This window comes from Miscanthus floridulus, chromosome 19 (genome assembly GCF_019320115.1).
Source record: "Miscanthus floridulus cultivar M001 chromosome 19, ASM1932011v1, whole genome shotgun sequence".
In the NCBI taxonomy this organism is placed as follows: Eukaryota; Viridiplantae; Streptophyta; class Magnoliopsida; order Poales; family Poaceae; genus Miscanthus; species Miscanthus floridulus.
Genome location: NC_089598.1, coordinates 44393844 through 44411659, shown reverse-complemented (window position 1 = coordinate 44411659; position 17816 = coordinate 44393844).

Below are 17816 nucleotides of genomic sequence, written 5' to 3'. Positions count from 1 at the left end.
AATTGTATATCTCAACGAGATCTACAACTTTTTAGTTTTGAGTTTTTTCATTTGAAGTCGCTAAGATGTTCGAAAAAAAATAATGGCATATTTAGATCTAAGGGTATTTTTGACTTTTTACACCTACAGTTTGACATCATTAAAGCCTAATCTGATGGCTGTGGCATGGAGAGAAAAAAAAAAAGAAAAAAAAGGGTAGTGGCGTTGAAGTCTGTCGAATTTTTTAAGTGGCTCAAAGAATTATGATCTTTTATAATGGCTCACAAGGAATTCCCTCATTCATGTATGGTGGACTAGTTGAGCTCCAGTGGCCAACTGAAATGTTATTTATGGAATGTTTGCCTAGTGGACACATGTTGGCACGCTTGAAGCTAGGCAAATTAGATGGAGTTAGTAGACTTCAAACAATGTTAAGAATTTGATCAATTAGCTTTAGGGTTGGTTTGACAAATGTGCTATATGCTAGCAACCTTAGGATATGCGCTAATTAGTTAATAACTCCTGGTGTCTGGTGAAAGAGAAAAAACATGTAGCTCCTCACCATTGGCCTTGACCATCCCCCACTTCCATGTTGATGGTGTCTGCATGTCGACATCCTCGGTTTTTGATCTATTGACAACTGGTTGCCGATTCTGACTGATTTAGGTTCTCATTATGAAAAAAAGGAGGTACCATGGCGTCTTCCTCACCACGGAAGTTTGGTTAATTAGTTAATATTAGTATATGTGTCCGTGTGTTGCAAAGTAACCTAATACGTATAGTAATCCGATATTATTGTTAGACGTGATTTGTTCTAACTTGTATAAACATGAGTCATGAGTTTCCGTTATGTATGAGATATGGAGAGGGCGATCCAATATGAATTGGAATCAGACCCAAACTTGTTTGAGTACGAGTCATAAATACGGGTCAAATAAAAAAACCAGGAGAAAATAAACTATTCACTGTCCGGGTAATTAGAGAGGTGGATAAAAAACATAGGATGAAATTTTGACTCTTAATATTATTATTAGGTATATATATAGGTACAAATACAATAGACTTCTCTCGACCTGGTCACGAGCCCTTGCTTAGTCCCAATGCTTTTCATATGTTCTCTTTAAACAAAGGCCAAATAACAATGTATTGGATTCATTCAGTTCAAAAAAGCTGTATTAGATTTTGTCACTTTGCCTGTTTCAACATGTTTGAGTCTGTAAGGAACTTTAGGTAGCCTTTACCATTTTTACAAACAAACAAGAGTTCACTATCAAATTCAGATGCTGCCCAAGCAGGGCACGAGCTGTTAATACATTCTTTTTTCTTGTAATCTGCTGGTGCTGTGCCAGTTGATCTCTCAACAGAAGTCTCAACTACAGTCGATTTGTTTGATAAGTTTTAGATAATGGTTGCAAGGCTGTAAGAGCAACTCCAAGAGACTCTCTATTTCGTTCCTAAATGCCAGGAATAGAGATTTTGGTGAAAAAATTAGCATCAAACTTCTCTAAATGGTCATCTAAATATAGCCATCCTCTATTTTGGATTTTTCACTAGCAAAAAATAAAAGACGAGAATGACTCTCTAGAATGCGTATGAGATATAGAAAAACTTTTGGAAAGTGAAAAGATATAGGAAGCGATTTTTATGCAAATGACTCTTTAAATAATGATTTAGAGAGTAAGATTTAGAAAGGCTCTCGGAAATCCTCTAACTATCGTTTTGATGATTCCTAAGGCCCAAACTATTCCATTTTCTTTTATCTTTTACAGAAACTAAAGTCAGAACTCAGAAGGATACGGTTGGTGCTATAACAGTTCCTTTGGAGTCTGACTAATATGTGCAATTGTGAATTCACAGCTCCAAAGGTGGCTTTGGCTACCACGGTCTTCTTTTTCTCTGGGGCAGCAGAGGACTGGCCATTTTTTAGGCATGGCGGGAGGTAAGGAGAAGATGGGTTGTATCTTTGGGTCTAATTCTTTTGCTACCTCAATTAGTTTTTTTTTTCACGAGAGATCTTGATATTTAACACCCGCTTGACTCACTTAGATTGACATCTAATCCACTTGACTTTCAAAACTTACGAATTGCTTCGATTCAAGTGTTTTCCTCTCCTTTTTTTTCTTTTCTTTTTGCAGCCCTTGTGAAATGCTATTTATGCCCTGCCACGCTCTCTCTTATGCACGCACACCCTAGACAGATTACTCTAAGCAACTACTTTCATCAGGACCTCCGTGCCCTATAAATTACTCGTATGCACGCAAACCCTAGACAGATTGCTGCAATGGCAAAGTGTGACAACTAAACTAATTTCATCAGGACCTCCGTGCACTATAAATTAAATGAAATAGATAGCATATAGGATATTCATAAGGGATTCCAGCATTTTAAACAAGCCTTAAAATGCATCTAACAAACAGTTTAGTACTTGCAAAAAAGACGAGAGCCTCAAGGCTCACCCGATCACCGGCTAGTAAATTTCTAGTCTGCACATCTGATCCGGATGGTGTGTTCGGAGGACACAAGAATTTATATTGGTTCAGGCAGAACATCCCTACGTTCAGTCTGCTGCTGCTCGTGTTACCAGCACTTGGTTTGTAGTAGGGGTTACAAACAGACGAGAGAGGGAGAATGAGTGTGGTTGAGCTCTCTCTCTAGTGTCGAGCGCCTAAGCCTTCAGCCGCTCAGACGTGTCAGATGTGTGGGAATGGCGTCCCCTCCCCCTCCCCATGGGGCGCCCTGCTTCCCCCTCTTATAGATGAAGGGGAAGATGCAGGTTACATCACACACACACACACACAGAGAGAGAGAGAGAGAGAGAGAGAGAGAGAGAGAGAGAGAGAGAGAGATGAGGAGAGGAAGGCTTCCGAGATTGCGACGTCTTCCATCTCCTTTACGCGGGTCCCGCCGGTCCTGTAAATGACAACAGGGACGGCTCCATGTCGCGGCCTTGTTCGTCACTGGCGCCGTACGTGGGCGTCGTCAGCCGGTCATGGCGCTCCATCCCGTCCCAGCGGACGATATGGCTCGCTGATGCCTCCGCTGGAGGCCGTATGGAAAGTAGGTAGCATAGCGCCGGCACGCCCGATGCTGTTGGTGACGTGCGTCCTCAGACGTGGCCCGTAGTGGCCGCGGGTCACATCTAGACGCGCCTGCTCCCCTTCCGGTGTCAGAAGTTTAACCCTGGACTCGTACTTTTAGACCCGTAGTGGTTGGGGGCGGTACAGACCTCCGTTGGGCGAGGCGAAGCCCGCACCCAAGGGGTCGAGCGATGGGTCGGGCGAGGCGAAGCCCGCGCCCTCGGGGTTGGGCGAGGTAGAGCCCACGCTCTCAGGATCGGACGAGACGTAGTCCGTGCTCTCAAGGTCGAACGTGACGGGGCTCTTACCCGAGGGGTCAGGCGAGATAGAGCCCGCGCTCTTGGTGTTGGGTGACCCGGATCCCGCGTCTTTGAGGTCAGGCGAGACGGAGCCCGTGCCCTCAGGGCCGGGCGAGACCAAGATATGCTCCTGACTATCTGAGGGACTTAGCATTCGTGGCCATTACTTTCCTTCTTCCGGGTATCCCTGATACTGATACCCGATAGTAGCCCCCGGGCCTACGGAGGAGTAGGATACTCCTTCGAAGGTTTTTTTAGATGGAAGGATTCTGAGGATCTTGATCTCCCTTTGTGGGCTGTAGGATGTCTTGGTATGGTCGAGATTCCTTTATGTCGTGTTCAAACTCCTCGGGAGCATGTAGCTGCACGATTCGGGGGATCAGAAAAGATCTCTCTTGATTCTGATTCCTCCCAGGATCTGACCGATCCCCCATTGTTATGCGACCACGTATTAGGTCTCCTTGCGAGTCCAACTCTCGAGCCCCCCCCCTCGCGCAGCAAGGGTCCGGTCGAGGAGTCAACTCGTCTTAAGGTCGTCCTCCCTCAAGCGTTTTTTCAATAAAACGGAGGGGCTGAGCCATGCCATGTTTTCCTCGATGGACGAATCATGGTGCTCGGTGAGCTGTTAACGGGCCTCAACTTCCCGTTCATGGGGGTCCGGCATGGGTCAGCTAGTGACTGACTCTAGGTTCCTGACGGCCAGTCCATATAGTTCTTGGGTCCGTTCGACCGATCCCGAGGGCTCGTTGCCTTTCTTCGAGGAAAAACATGGACCGTGCTCTGTCAAGACTCGAACGTGGGCTAGGATGCCTGCGACGCTCATGCGCTCGGGTACTGGCTGCTAGAGGGCACATCCCGTTCCACCCCTCACTCTAAAGGTGCCCCAGAGCGGTTGTGAACCCGTCAGTGGGCCTTAATGGGTCATGGGAGCGTTTTCAGCTCCGTATCCCTACTTACCTGCGGTGGTTTTTGGCGCATCGAGGGGGCGAACCGCTGTCCGTGTGCCCTTTGAGGAGCGGCCAAGGGTGGCATGTGCATGATTCCTAGAGAGGTGAAGTGATGGGGTGTGGTGGGCGCGTTGATCTAGACAGACAGTTTGCCTCTCGTCTCACCCTGCCTTATAAATAGCGAGCTCCCCCTTCATGTTTTGGTGCGCCAAACTACAATCTTGCCTTCTCCTCCTTTCCGCCGCCGTCGTTCGGATCTGCTGCCTCTACTAGTCCACCACCAGCACCCCAGATCCATAGCTTTCGCTTCTCTGCCATCACCAAAAAGTCCTCGCTCCTCCATCTTCATTTTCCATGGAGTCGTGGTACCACTCCAACATCACCCACGCACGCATGGAGGGCCTCATCAAGCACGGTCTTCTTCGCGGGAGGACTGATGCGATGGAGTGGCTGGTTCCCGGCCACGAGGAGGTGCCGATGCTGCCCGATGGTTACATCATCTCCTTCGCGCCCTTCCACAAGCATGGGATCATGACCCCCCTCATCTGTTCTTCCAGGGGCTACTGCACCACTACCAGGTCGAGCTGCAGCACCTCAACCCCAACAGGATCCAGCACATTGCGGCCTTCATCGTTATGTGCGAGGGGTACCTAGGGATCGAGCCGCACTTCGAGTTGTGGAAGTACTTCTTTGCCATCTCCCTACATAGGAAGAAGGACAGAGGTGGGGAGATCCCGGTGCCGATGGGATGCGTGGGCATCCACCTCCGGGGGCAGCGGGTGGCCGAGTACATGCCTTGCCAGCTGTTGAGATCCAACAAGGGGTGGCACATGTAGTGGTTCTACTTGAAGAACGACCCCGCCGCCCCCTTGCCAGACTTCACTAGGTGCTTGATCGAAGAGGCCCTGCCGACGTGGCCGTGGGGGCCACCCGATAAGGAGAAGTAAAGGATCTACGACATCCTTAAGGATGTCGTGTCACTGAGGATCCACGGCTTTCATGGGGCCGATGTCATTGGAGCATATCACATGAGGAGTGTGGCGCTGCTGATGGTGCACACCCTCCCATTGTTCGGGATGGTGCCCATCGTGGAACTCGGCGGGACGGTGCCCGCTCAGGGGCCGCTTCACAATAGTGAGATTGCGTAGCGCGTCAAAGAGGCAACAGACGAGTCTGATGCCGTGTTCTCGATCCTAGGACATCCCATGATGTGGCCAGAGCTAGGCTTCATCAAGCTATAGGCGGATTTGGGCTTTTGGGCCTCTGTCGCTCCGCTACGGGAGCATGCGGCCATGAGGGCGGTGAACCGTGCCGCATATGAGTGGAGGAAAAAGGAGAAGGACAACAAGGAGAAGAAATGGTGGGTGAAGCTGCAGCGAGGGAAGTGGCACCAAGGCTTGTTAGAGGAGGAAAATGAGGAGGAAGAAGAAGAGGTGGTGGGGGGCGACGGCTCTAGGTCACCCATCCCGTGGGACGATCTGGCCGGTGGGAACGAGGACCCACCATTGCCACAGGCAGGACCCTTCTCATGGCATCTCCTAGAGCAAGAGGGGGAGGATTCACCCCCGGAGACAGCGGGAGCAAGTTGCCCCGCTCTGCCTGGGCCTTCTACGGTGACCCCGGAGTTGAGAGGAGCCGGTGGCTCTATCGCAGAACCGACCAATTTATAAGAACACAAGTACAATGGCAGCCTGTAAGTGGTCGCACTGTCATACTTGAGCCCATATAAACCCGGTAGTCTGTCGAGTACCACGACGGGTCTCGATAAACGATCCATAAACAACCAAGATCGTACATGATTCAACATACATGTCACATATTACATAAAGTTCATAGATACATTTTTATCATCAGAGTATGAAACAAAGTTATTACAAACCAAGTTTTATAGATAATAGCGGAAGCAAATTAAGTTTGAAAGTAGCATTTGCCAACATAGTTTAATACAGTGCCAACATACGATCATAGTCCATAAAAGCATATAGAGGGATTAATAAAGAAGCCTGCCCAAGGCTTACTCCTCATCCACAGCGGGATAGAAGCAACTCTTGCAATAACCATGATAAACTGTGCCATCTACATCAATGGGAAAATAAAATCCTGAGTACGAGAAGGTACTCAGCTAGACTTACCCATCATAAACTAGAAATAAAATGACTCCAAGGATTATGCAAGGCTGTATAAGTGGAGATAGCTTGACAACATTTTGCATAAAAAGCGATTAACTTAGTTATAAAATTCTAATTCCGTTATCAAGTTAATTATGACTATCCATCTCTAAATTAGCAACTATCCTATGCCAAACATGTGGTAAATCATTTTAGGAGCATACAATAGTAACCATAGCAGGTATTGTAATTCCATGTTTATCCGAACCATCATATTCCATAATACAGTTACTACGATGTTGGGGCTAGCCAAGTTTCTCACTAATGGCAATAGCATCATAACATGAGCTAACACCCATCCTAACCAAGCCCTAACACACACAACCGGAAGCAACACGCGTGTGAGCCAAGCAGTGGCGAGTTCGCCGTGGAGGCGGCCATGGCGGCCGAGATCTCCGGCGAGAGGGAAATGGCGAATACGCCCTCACCGAAGCTCTTCTAACGCTGCAAACACATCGAGGCGGTGGAGGTGGACACGGCACAGCTATGGGCGAGATGGAGGCGATGGCGGTGCGGTGGATCGCACGCGAGGGTGACAGCGGAGGTGGTGCTGTGCTTGGCGGCGTTGCTTGGTTCCGCGGCGAGAGTGAAAGGTCCTAGTATGGCTAGAGAGGGGGGGGGGTGAATAGCCTATTTAAAAATCTACAAATCAACTAGAGCAATTTGATTAGTATGACAAATAGCGTAATGCAAACTTGCTCTAGCTCTACAAGGGTTGCAAGCCACCTATTCAACAATTCTAGTTGCAATGATTACTTAGGCATACAAACTTGCTACTCTAAAGAGCTCAACTAGATGAATGTAAACAATAAAGCAAGCTCTCAATTCTAATTACACTAAAGAGCTTGTATCAACTAGTTTGCAAGAATGTAATCAAGTAAGTAGGGTGATTATACTACCATGTAGGGGATGAACCAATCACAAGATGAAGATCAAGCCAATCACCGGGAGAATGCAAATGACAAGAGACAGTCGATTTTCTCCCGAGGTTCACGTGCTTGCCAACATGCTACGTCCCCGTTGTGTCGACCAACACTTGGTGGTTCGGCGGCTAAGAGGTGTTTCACAAACCTCGTCCACACAATAGGACACCGCAAGAACCGACCCACAAGTGAGGTAACTCAATGACATGAGCAATTTACTAGAGTTACCTTTCGGCACTCTGCCGGGGAAGGTACAACTCCCCTTACAATCACCAGAGATGGCCACGAACAATCACCAACTCGTGCCGATCCTCCACCGCTGCTCCAACCGTCTAGGTGGTGGCACCACCAAGAGAAACAAGCAAAATCCACAGCGCAACACGAATACCAAGTGCCACTAGATGCAATCACTCAAGCAATGCATTTGGATTCTCTCCCAATCTCACAATGATGATGGATCAATGATGGAGATGAGTGGGAGGACTTTGGCTAAGCTCACAAGGTTGCTATGTCAATGAAAATGTGCAAGAGTTGTGGCTTGAGCCAGCCAAGGGGCTTTAAATAGAAGCCCCCATCAAATAGAGCCGTTGGCTCAAAAAACGGGCTGACTGCGCTTCGACCGGACGCTCTGGTCACACTGCACCGGACGCAGCACCGGACGCTCCGGTCGTGAATACCGGACGCGTCCGGTCGGCATACCGGACGTGTCCGGTAGCCCCTGACCGCCACATGTCCAGTTCAAATCAAACTTAGCCGTTGCTGCCCCTTCTGCTGACAACCGGACGCTCACACCAGACGTAGAGTCACAAATGACCGGACGCTGAGCCGCAGCGTCCGATGGAGTACAGTAAGCAACCACGCCGGACCGGACGCGTTCGGTGGTACCAGACCGGACACTGCTAGCGTCCGATCGACTACTCTGTCGTCTGCTGCCTTTTCTGATTCACACTGGATGCGTCCGGTCGCTGAGTCTACCGCCGAAATACCGAACGTGTCCGGTCACATACCGGACACGTCCGGTCACTCTGTAACCAGCGCGACTAACTTCTTTTTGACTCAATCTCCTTCACCCTTGCTCAAATGTGCCAACCACCAAGTGTATCACCTTGTGCACATGTGTTAGCATATTTTCACAAACATTTTCAAGGGTGTTAGCACTCCACTAGATCCTAAACGCATATGCAATGAATTAGAGCATCTAGTGGCACTTTGATAACCGCATTTCGATACGAGTTTCACTCCTCTTAATAGTACGACTATCTATCCTAAATGTGATCACACTCACTAAGTGCCTTGATCACTAAAACAAAATGGCTCCTACATTTTATACCTTTGCCTTGAGCCTTTTGTTTTTCTCTTTCTTCTTTTCCAAGTTTAAGCATTTGACCATCACCATGCCATCACCATTGTCATGATCTTCGCCATTGCTTCATCACTTGGAGTAGTGCTACCTATCTCATAATCATCTTGATAAAGTAGGTTAGCACTTAGGGTTTCATCAATTAACCAAAACCAAACTAGAGTTTTCAATCTCCCCCTTTTTGGTAATTGATGACAACCCTTATACAAAGATATGAATTAAAGTTCATTTGAATCCATGTTGCTTGCCCAAGCATATTTACCATGTGTAAAGGATATGGGCAAGTTTCATGAACTCCATATGATAGCAATTGCTCCCCCTACATATGTGCTAAGAGTTTGGATTGAAGCTTTTCACATATGATTAGATAGGAAATATAGGAGTCAATTTCTACCAAATGATGCTAAGATATAAGAGATGGACCTTTGAAGCGTGATACCAATCGGAGTGCACCATTATACCATCCTTAGCACCATTAGTAACTAGACATATACAAAAGCTAGAATACCCCGTGAGATCAATATTACATGCAAGGGTCTAGTTTCCATAGAAAGAACATAAGTCTAGTTACTTAGCCTATGCATGCTAGTTTTTCATTTCAATATTCAAACCTACAACTAGCATACACCACACAAGCATGGATATTTGAAATTAAAACTTATGCCATGCAAGCAGACATATGTAATGCTCATTCAAATGCACCATACAAGTTTATGAGCTTGCTCCCCCTATTTGTATGCTCAAAATTTTAATTGATCCCTTTCTTTTATCATATCTCTCCCCCTATGTCAAATACTCCCCTATCACTCATATCTTTGTTTTCTCTCCCCCTTTGTCATCTATGACCACAAAGGCTTGAAGTAGAGATAGGTTCAAATTATAGATAGATTGGCGTGAAACCATGTGAAATGCGGATCATGTTTCCAATTTGGTTCAATCTAGATTACTTGCAAAAGATATTTAACTCGGTTTGATCCAAGGACAAGCTTCTTCACACCTCCAAATAAGGGTTATCTTGTACCATGTTGAGTTAAACACTTATAGCTCATTTTCTAAATCAAACACTAGGTTTACAAGCCCACAAATATGTCATATGCTACCACTAGATCATTTTAAACATGCAAGCAATAGTGGTACCATACAAGCATCAAATTCATTTGATTTTCATGAATGAGCCTATTCAAATGTGAAATATGTCTAGATGCACTAATCATGTCCTTAGCAAAGATGTATGCCATGCCAATCAACTTTTACCTTGGATTTCTCGAAGGAGAGGCATGCCATATAGTGGGGGTGCATCAACACATATTGGAGAAGTCAAGTATGTTCAATTCATTCCTTAGCTTGCAAAACCTCTTCTCATCAAGTGGCTTGGTGAATATATCGACAAGTTGATCTTCGGTGCCCACACTCTCTATGCAAATGTCCCCTTTTTGTTGGTGATCTCTTATGAAGTGATGACGGACATCTATATGCTTTGTTCTTGAGTGTTGAACCGGGTTGTTGGTGAGCTTTACAGCACTTTCATTGTCACATAGCAATGGCACTTGCTTGAACTTGATTCCAAAGTCACTCAAAGTAGCCTTCATCCAAAGTAATTGAGCACAACAACTACCGGCCGAAATGTACTCCGCTTCGGCGGTTGAAAGTGCTACACTATTTTGCTTCTTTGATGACCAAGACACAAGTGATCTTCCCAATAGTTGACATGTGCCCGATGTGCTCTTTCTCTCAACTTTGCATCCCGCATAATTGGAATCCGAATATCCAATCAACTCAAATCTTGCTCCTTTGGGATACCATAATCCAACATGTTGTGTATGCTTAAAGTACCTCAATATTCTCTTAGTTGCCTTCAAATGACTTTCTCTTGGTGAGGCTTGAAATCTAGCACACAGCATACACTAAACATCACATCCGGCCTTGATGTGGTCACATAGAGTAGGCTTCCAATCATAGACCGATACATCTTTTGATCCACCATGTTGCCACTTGTATCACTATCCAAGCTACCACTTGTCCCCATTGGTGTACTAATAGCTTTACTCTCATCCATTTCAAACTTCTTGAGCATGTCCTTGATATACTTGCCTTGACTCACAAATGTGCCATTTTTCATTTGCTTGATTTGAAGACCAAGGAAGTAGCTAAGCTCTCCAATCATAGACATCTCAAACTCACTTGCCATCATCTTGCCAAACTCCTCATAAAATTCTTGATTTGTTGATCCAAAGATGATATCATCAACATAGATTTGCATCACAAACAAGTCATTTCCAAGCTTCTTTGTGAAGAGAGTGGTGTCAACCTTTCCCATCTTGAATCCCTTAGAGAGTAGGAAATCCCTCAATCTCTTATACCATGCTCTAGGTGCTTGTTTCAATCCATACAAAGCCTTTCTCAACTTGTAGACATGGTTGGGTTTCTTCTCATCTTCAAAACCGGGAGGTTGCTCAACATACACAAGCTCATTGATGTACCCATTTAGAAATGCACTTTTCACATCCATTTGGTATAACTTGATGTTGTGGGCACAAGCATAAGCTAGCAAGATCCTAATTGCTTCCAATCTTGCAACCGGGGCATATGTTTCTCCAAAGTCAAGACCTTCAACTTGAGTGTAACCTTGAGCCACTAATCTTGCTTTGTTCCTTATTACTATCCCATCTTGATCTTGCTTGTTCCGAAAGACCCACTTAGTTCCAATCACATTATGATCCTTAGGCCTCTCAACTAAATCCCATACTTGGTTTCTTGTGAAGTTGTTTAGCTCTTCATGCATAGCATTGATCCAATCAACATCCCTCAAAGCTTCATCTATCTTCTTAGGTTCAATGGATGACACAAATGAGAAATGCTTACAAAATGAGGCCAATCTTGACCTTGTTTGCACACCTCTTGAAATATCACCAATGATAGTGTCCAATGGATGATCTCTTGCAACATTGGTTGGTTGAAGCACTTGCACTTGATTGCTAGCATTTGATTGATCACTTGGTTGAGATGATGAACTAGCCATTTGTTGATCTTGCATATTTCCATCACTAGTGCTTGCTTGGATTTGATCATGAGAACCACTAGCTTGCACATTTGAGTTAGAGAGCACTTGATTCTTGTCATCTTCAACATCAATCACCTCTCTAGGCCTTAACTCACCAATGTCCATGTTCTTCATTGCATTGACCAATTGAGTGCCTCTTACATCATCTAGATTCTTATCTTCCTCTTGGGAACCATTTGTTTCATCAAACTCCACATCATGAACCTCCTCAAGAGTACCACTAGCCAAATTCCAAACTCTATAAGCTTTGCTTGTAGTGGAGTAGCCAAGCAAGAAACCTTCATCATATTTCTTTTCAAACTTGCTCAATCTAGTGCCTTTCTTCAATATATAGCATTTACAACCAAAAACCCGGAAGTATGCTATGTTGGGCTTTCTTCCATTCAATAACTCGTAAGGTGTCTTTTCCATCATGGGGTGACAATAGAGTCGGTTGCTATAGTAGCAAGCCGTGTTGATTGCTTCGGCCCAAAATGAATGACTCACATTGTACTCACTCAACATTGATCTTGCCATATCAATCAAGGTTCTATTCTTTCTTTCAACTAGCCCATTTGATTGAGGAGTATACTTGGCCGAGAATTGATGTCTAATTCCAAATTCATCACACAACTCATCAATTCTAGTGTTCTTTAATTCACTACCATTGTCACTTCTAACTTTCTTAATGGTTGTTTCAAACTCATTGTGAATGCCCTTGACAAATGATTTGAATATTGCAAACACATCACTCTTGTCACCAAGAAAGAATACCCATGTGTATCTAGTGAAATCATCCACAATCACAAATCCATATTTGTTTCCACCAATGTTAGTGTATGTGGTTGGTCCAAACAAATCCATATGCATCAACTCAAATGCCTTAGATGTGCTCATCATGCTCTTCTTAGGATGTGTATTACCAACTTGTTTTCCGGCTTGACATGCACTACATAGCTTATCATTTTCAAATGTGACATCTTTCAAGCCTCTAACTAAGTCATGCTTAATCAACTTGTTCAATTGTTTCATTCCAACATGACCAAGCCTTCTATGCCATAACCAACCCATGCTAGACTTAGTGCTCAAACATGTTGACAATTGAGCTTCTCTAGCATTGAAATCAACTAAGTATAGATTCTCATATCCAAATCCTTTGAATATCAAGTTAGAGCCATCTACACTTATGATCTCTACATCATCCACACCAAATATGCACTTGAAACCAAGATCACATAATTGAGCTACCGACAATAGGTTGAAGTTCAAGCTCTCTACTAATAGCACATTGGAAATGCTCAAATCATTGGATATTGCAATCTTACCAAGCCCTTTGACCTTGCCTTTGCCATTGTCACCAAATGTGATACTATCAATCCCATTGCTCTTGCTTTCATTGATTGAATTGAACATTCTTGGATCACCGGTCATGTGTTGTGTGCACCCACTATCAAGCACCCAATGCCTTCCTCCAGCTTTATAATTGACCTACAAAAGAAGATCAATTTCTTTTAGGTACCCAAACTTGCTTGGGTCCTTGTAGGTTAGTTACCAAGGTCTTTGGTACCCAAATGGCCTTCTTCCTTGGGCCCACAATTGGTGTACCAATGAACTTAGCCTTCACACAATTGGTACCCTTATAAAGCATGTAACAAGAATCAAATTTTATTGAGGATACATTAGGTAGCTTGTTCTTGTTGGTCTTGCAATTTTGCTCTATATGCCCAACTTGCTTGCATCTATTTCAAAACCAACCATTGCCCTTCACAAAGCTAGCTTTGGGAGTGACAAAGGCCGCCTTGCATTTCTTGGGGGTATAGCCTAATCCCTCTTTGTTGAGAGAAAATCTTTGGCTACCCAAGCACTTTAGCAAGTGGACTTCTCCACCATAGGCATTGCCTAAGGCACGAGTGAGCTCATTTACCTCCTTCTTGAGGTTCTCATTTTCCACCATTAGTGATGTATCATTCATAGGTGGAGTAGTAATGATTTTGCTACAAGAAGTATTAGTGGAAGCAACAAAAATAGATTCATCAATAAGATCACATGTTAGTCCCACATCACATGTTACTTTCATTTGCTCCTTCTTGGCTTCCTCCTTCTTGACTTGCTCAATGAGAGAGAAGTGAGCCTTTTCAAGCTTAGAGTGAGCTTTGCCAAGCTTCTCATGGGCATCCATTAGCCCCTCATGAGTGGCATTGAGCTCATCAAAGGATTGCTCAAGAAATTTTACTTTCTTGCGCAATTCTTTGCACTCCTTTCTCTTCATCTCATTGCAAGCGTGCACTTGCTCACACATGTCCAAGAGCTCCTCCTTGGAGTACTCCTCATCATCATCATTATCATTCCTACAAGAGTCACTTTCACATTCATCATCATCACTCTTATCATATTTTACCTTGGTAGGCTTTGCCATGAGGCATGATGGAGTGTCGAAGATGGAGAGCTTGTCGTTGATGGCGATGCTTGCTAATGCTCTCTTGATAGACTTCTTGCCATCATCACTAGAGTCATCACTATCCGATGAGCCATCACTATCCCAAGTGACTACATAGCCTCCACTCTTCTTCTTCTTTTGGAAGGTCATTCTCTTTTCCTTCTTCTCCTTCTTTTCTTTCTTATCCTCCTTTGCTTCTTCTTCTCATCCTCATCATTGTCACTATTGTATGGACAATTTGCTACTATATGGTCGGGGCTCTTGCAATTGTAGCATCTTCTCACATACTCTTTCTTCTTGGTGTGATCTCTTCTCTTTCTTGCACCATAGCCCTTCTTCTTCATGAACTTGCCCATCTTGTGCACAAAGAGAGCCATAGCCTCATCATCAATATCACTTAGATCTTCATCATCACTTGATTCTTTCTTGGACTTGCCCTTGTTTTTGTATGATGATGAACTAGCCTTGAATGCTAAGCTTTTCTTCTTCTTATCCTCTTCTTCCTTCTTGTCCTCCTTGTCATCCCCCTCCCTTTCCACATGGTATGTCTCTTGTGTCATGACATCACCTAGTACTTGGTTGGGGGTAATGTCCTTCAATCCTCCTCTTATGATGAGCAATCTTAACATCTCAAATCTTGGAGGTAAGCACATCAAGAATTGATGGGAGACATCATCATTCTTGATCTTCTCTCCCAATACCTTCAAGTCGTTGACAATGACTTGCAATCGATGGAACATCTCCAGAATGCTCTCATCTTCCTTCATCTTGAAGCTTGTCAATTTATCCTTGAGGATATACAACTTGACACTCTTCACCGCCGGTGTGCCCTCATATGTTTCCTCCAATCTCTTCCATACCTCATTTGCTCTATCACAATCCTTGATTTGCTCAAACACCTTGGAATCAATGGCATTGTATATGGTGTTGAGAGCCATTGTATTGCATTGCTTGTTGATCTTATCTTGATTGGTTGGATCATCGGGATCAATGATAGCATAGTCATTCTCGGTCACTTCCTATACTTGATCATTGATTGAACCAAGATACATCCTCATCTTTCTCTTCCAATAACCATAGCATGTGCCATCAAAGAACGGTGGTTTGCCCCCCCACATGGTTGAACACAACTTGAGCCATAATTTAACACCGAGGTTGTTAAGCCTTTAATCAAATGGTGACCATGGCTCTGATACCACTTGAAAGGTCCAAGTATGGCTAGAGGGGGGGGGTGAATAGCCTATTTAAAAATCTACAAATCAACTAGAGCAATTTGATTAGTATGACAAATAGCATAATGCAAACTTGCTCTAGCTCTACAAGGGTTGCAAGCCACCTATCCAACAATTCTAGTTGCAATGATTACTTAGGCACACAAACTTGCTACTCTAAAGAGCTCAACTAGATGAATGTAAACAATAAAGCAAGCTCTCAATTCTAATTACACTAAAGAGCTTGTATCAACTAGTTTGCAAGAATGTAATCAAGTAAGTAGGGTGATTATACCACCATGTAGGGGATGAACCAATCACAAGATGAAGATCAAGCCAATCACCGGGAGAATGCAAATGACAAGAGACAATCGATTTTCTCCCGAGGTTCACGTGCTTGCCAACACGCTACGTCCTCGTTGTGTCAACCAACACTTGGTGGTTCGGCGGCTAAGAGGTGTTTCACAAACCTCGTCCACACAATAGGACACCGCAAGAACCGACCCACAAGTGAGGTAACTCAATGACACGAGCAATTTACTAGAGTTACCTTTCGACACTCCGCCGGGGAAGGTACAACTCCCCTTACAATCACCGGAGATGGCCACGAATAATCACCAACTCGTGCTGATCCTCCACCGCTGCTCCAACCGTCTAGGTGGTGGCAACCACCAAGAGAAACAAGCAAATCCACAGCGCAACACGAATACCAAGTGCCACTAGATGCAATCATTCAAGCAATGCACTTGGATTCTCTCCCAATCTCACAATGATGATGGATCAATGATGGAGATGAGTGGGAGGACTTTGGCTAAGCTCACAAGGTTGCTATGTCAATGAAAATGTGCAAGAGTTGTGGCTTGAGCCGGCCAAGGGGCTTTAAATAGAAGCCCCCATCAAACAGAGCCGTTGGCTCAAAAAACGGGCTGACTGCGCTTCGACCGGACGCTCCGGTCACACTGCACCGGACGCAGCACCGGACGCTCCGGTCATGAATACTGGACGCGTCCGGTCGGCATACTGGATGTGTCCAGTAGCCCCTAACTGCCATGTGTCCAGTTCAAATCAAACTTAGCCGTTGCTGCCCCTTCTGCTGACAACCGGACGCTCACACCGGACGCAGAGTCACAAATGATCGGACACTGAGCCGCAGCGTCCGGTGGAGTATAGTAAGCAACCACGCCGGACCAGACACGTCCGGTGGTACCGGACCGGACGCTGCTAGCGTCCGATCGGCTGCTCTGCCGTCTACTGCCTTTTCTGATTCACACTGGACGCATCCGGTGTGGCGACCGGACGCGTCCGGTCACTGAGTCTGCCGCTGAAATACCGGACGTGTCCGGTCACATACCGGACGCGTCCGGTCACTCTGTAACCAGCGCGACTAACTTCTTTTCGACTCAATCTCCTTCACCCTTGCTCAAATGTGCCAACCACCAAGTGTATCACCTTGTGCACATGTGTTAGCATATTTTCACAAACATTTTCAAGTGTGTTAGCACTCCACTAGATCCTAAATGCATATGCAATGAATTAGAGCATCTAGTGGCACTTTGATAACCGCATTTCGATACGAGTTTCACTCCTCTTAATAGTACGACTATCTATCCTAAATGTGATCACACTCACTAAGTGCCTTGATCACTAAAACAAAATGGCTCCTACATTTTATACCTTTGCCTTGAGCCTTTTGTTTTTCTCTTTCTTCTTTTCCAAGTTTAAGCATTTGACCATCACCATGCCATCACCATTGTCATGATCTTCACCATTGCTTCATCACTTGGAGTAGTGCTACCTATCTCATAATCATCTTGATAAACTAGGTTAGCACTTAGGGTTTCATCAATTAACCAAAACCAAACTAGAGCTTTCAGAGAGGTAGGGCTAGCACTGGAGAGTGAGAGAGCGGACGGGAGTGAGTGGAAACAGAGCATGGTGCGGTGCAGATAATGGCTAAAAGCACGTAGCGTCGAGGCTAGGCATCGGCGGATGGTGGCCATGCAATGGCCATGCTCTGTCCATGGTCAACCATGACAGAGCGCGGCGCGGCGTCCATCAGGGCCTAAACCCGAGCCTGACAGCGGGATTTGGTGAAGCTCGATCTCCTAATCCGTAGAGCATTAGTGCGCACAAGCTAAATCAAAGTTGTAGTTCTATGTACCAGCTAAAATTTGTATTTAAGGACCAAGGCCTAATTCTAATTGGTTAGTGAGTAAAATCATCTCAAATCTGGCTACGTTGCACTGTCAGTTAACTGACTTAGAAAAAATTTGCCAAGTATTGAAAACAGTGAATGGTTAAATCTTGTGAGCCTAATTCAAGCCTGTTAGGAGCTAAACTAGTCTATGACCCAAACATAAAAGTTGTTCCTCTCA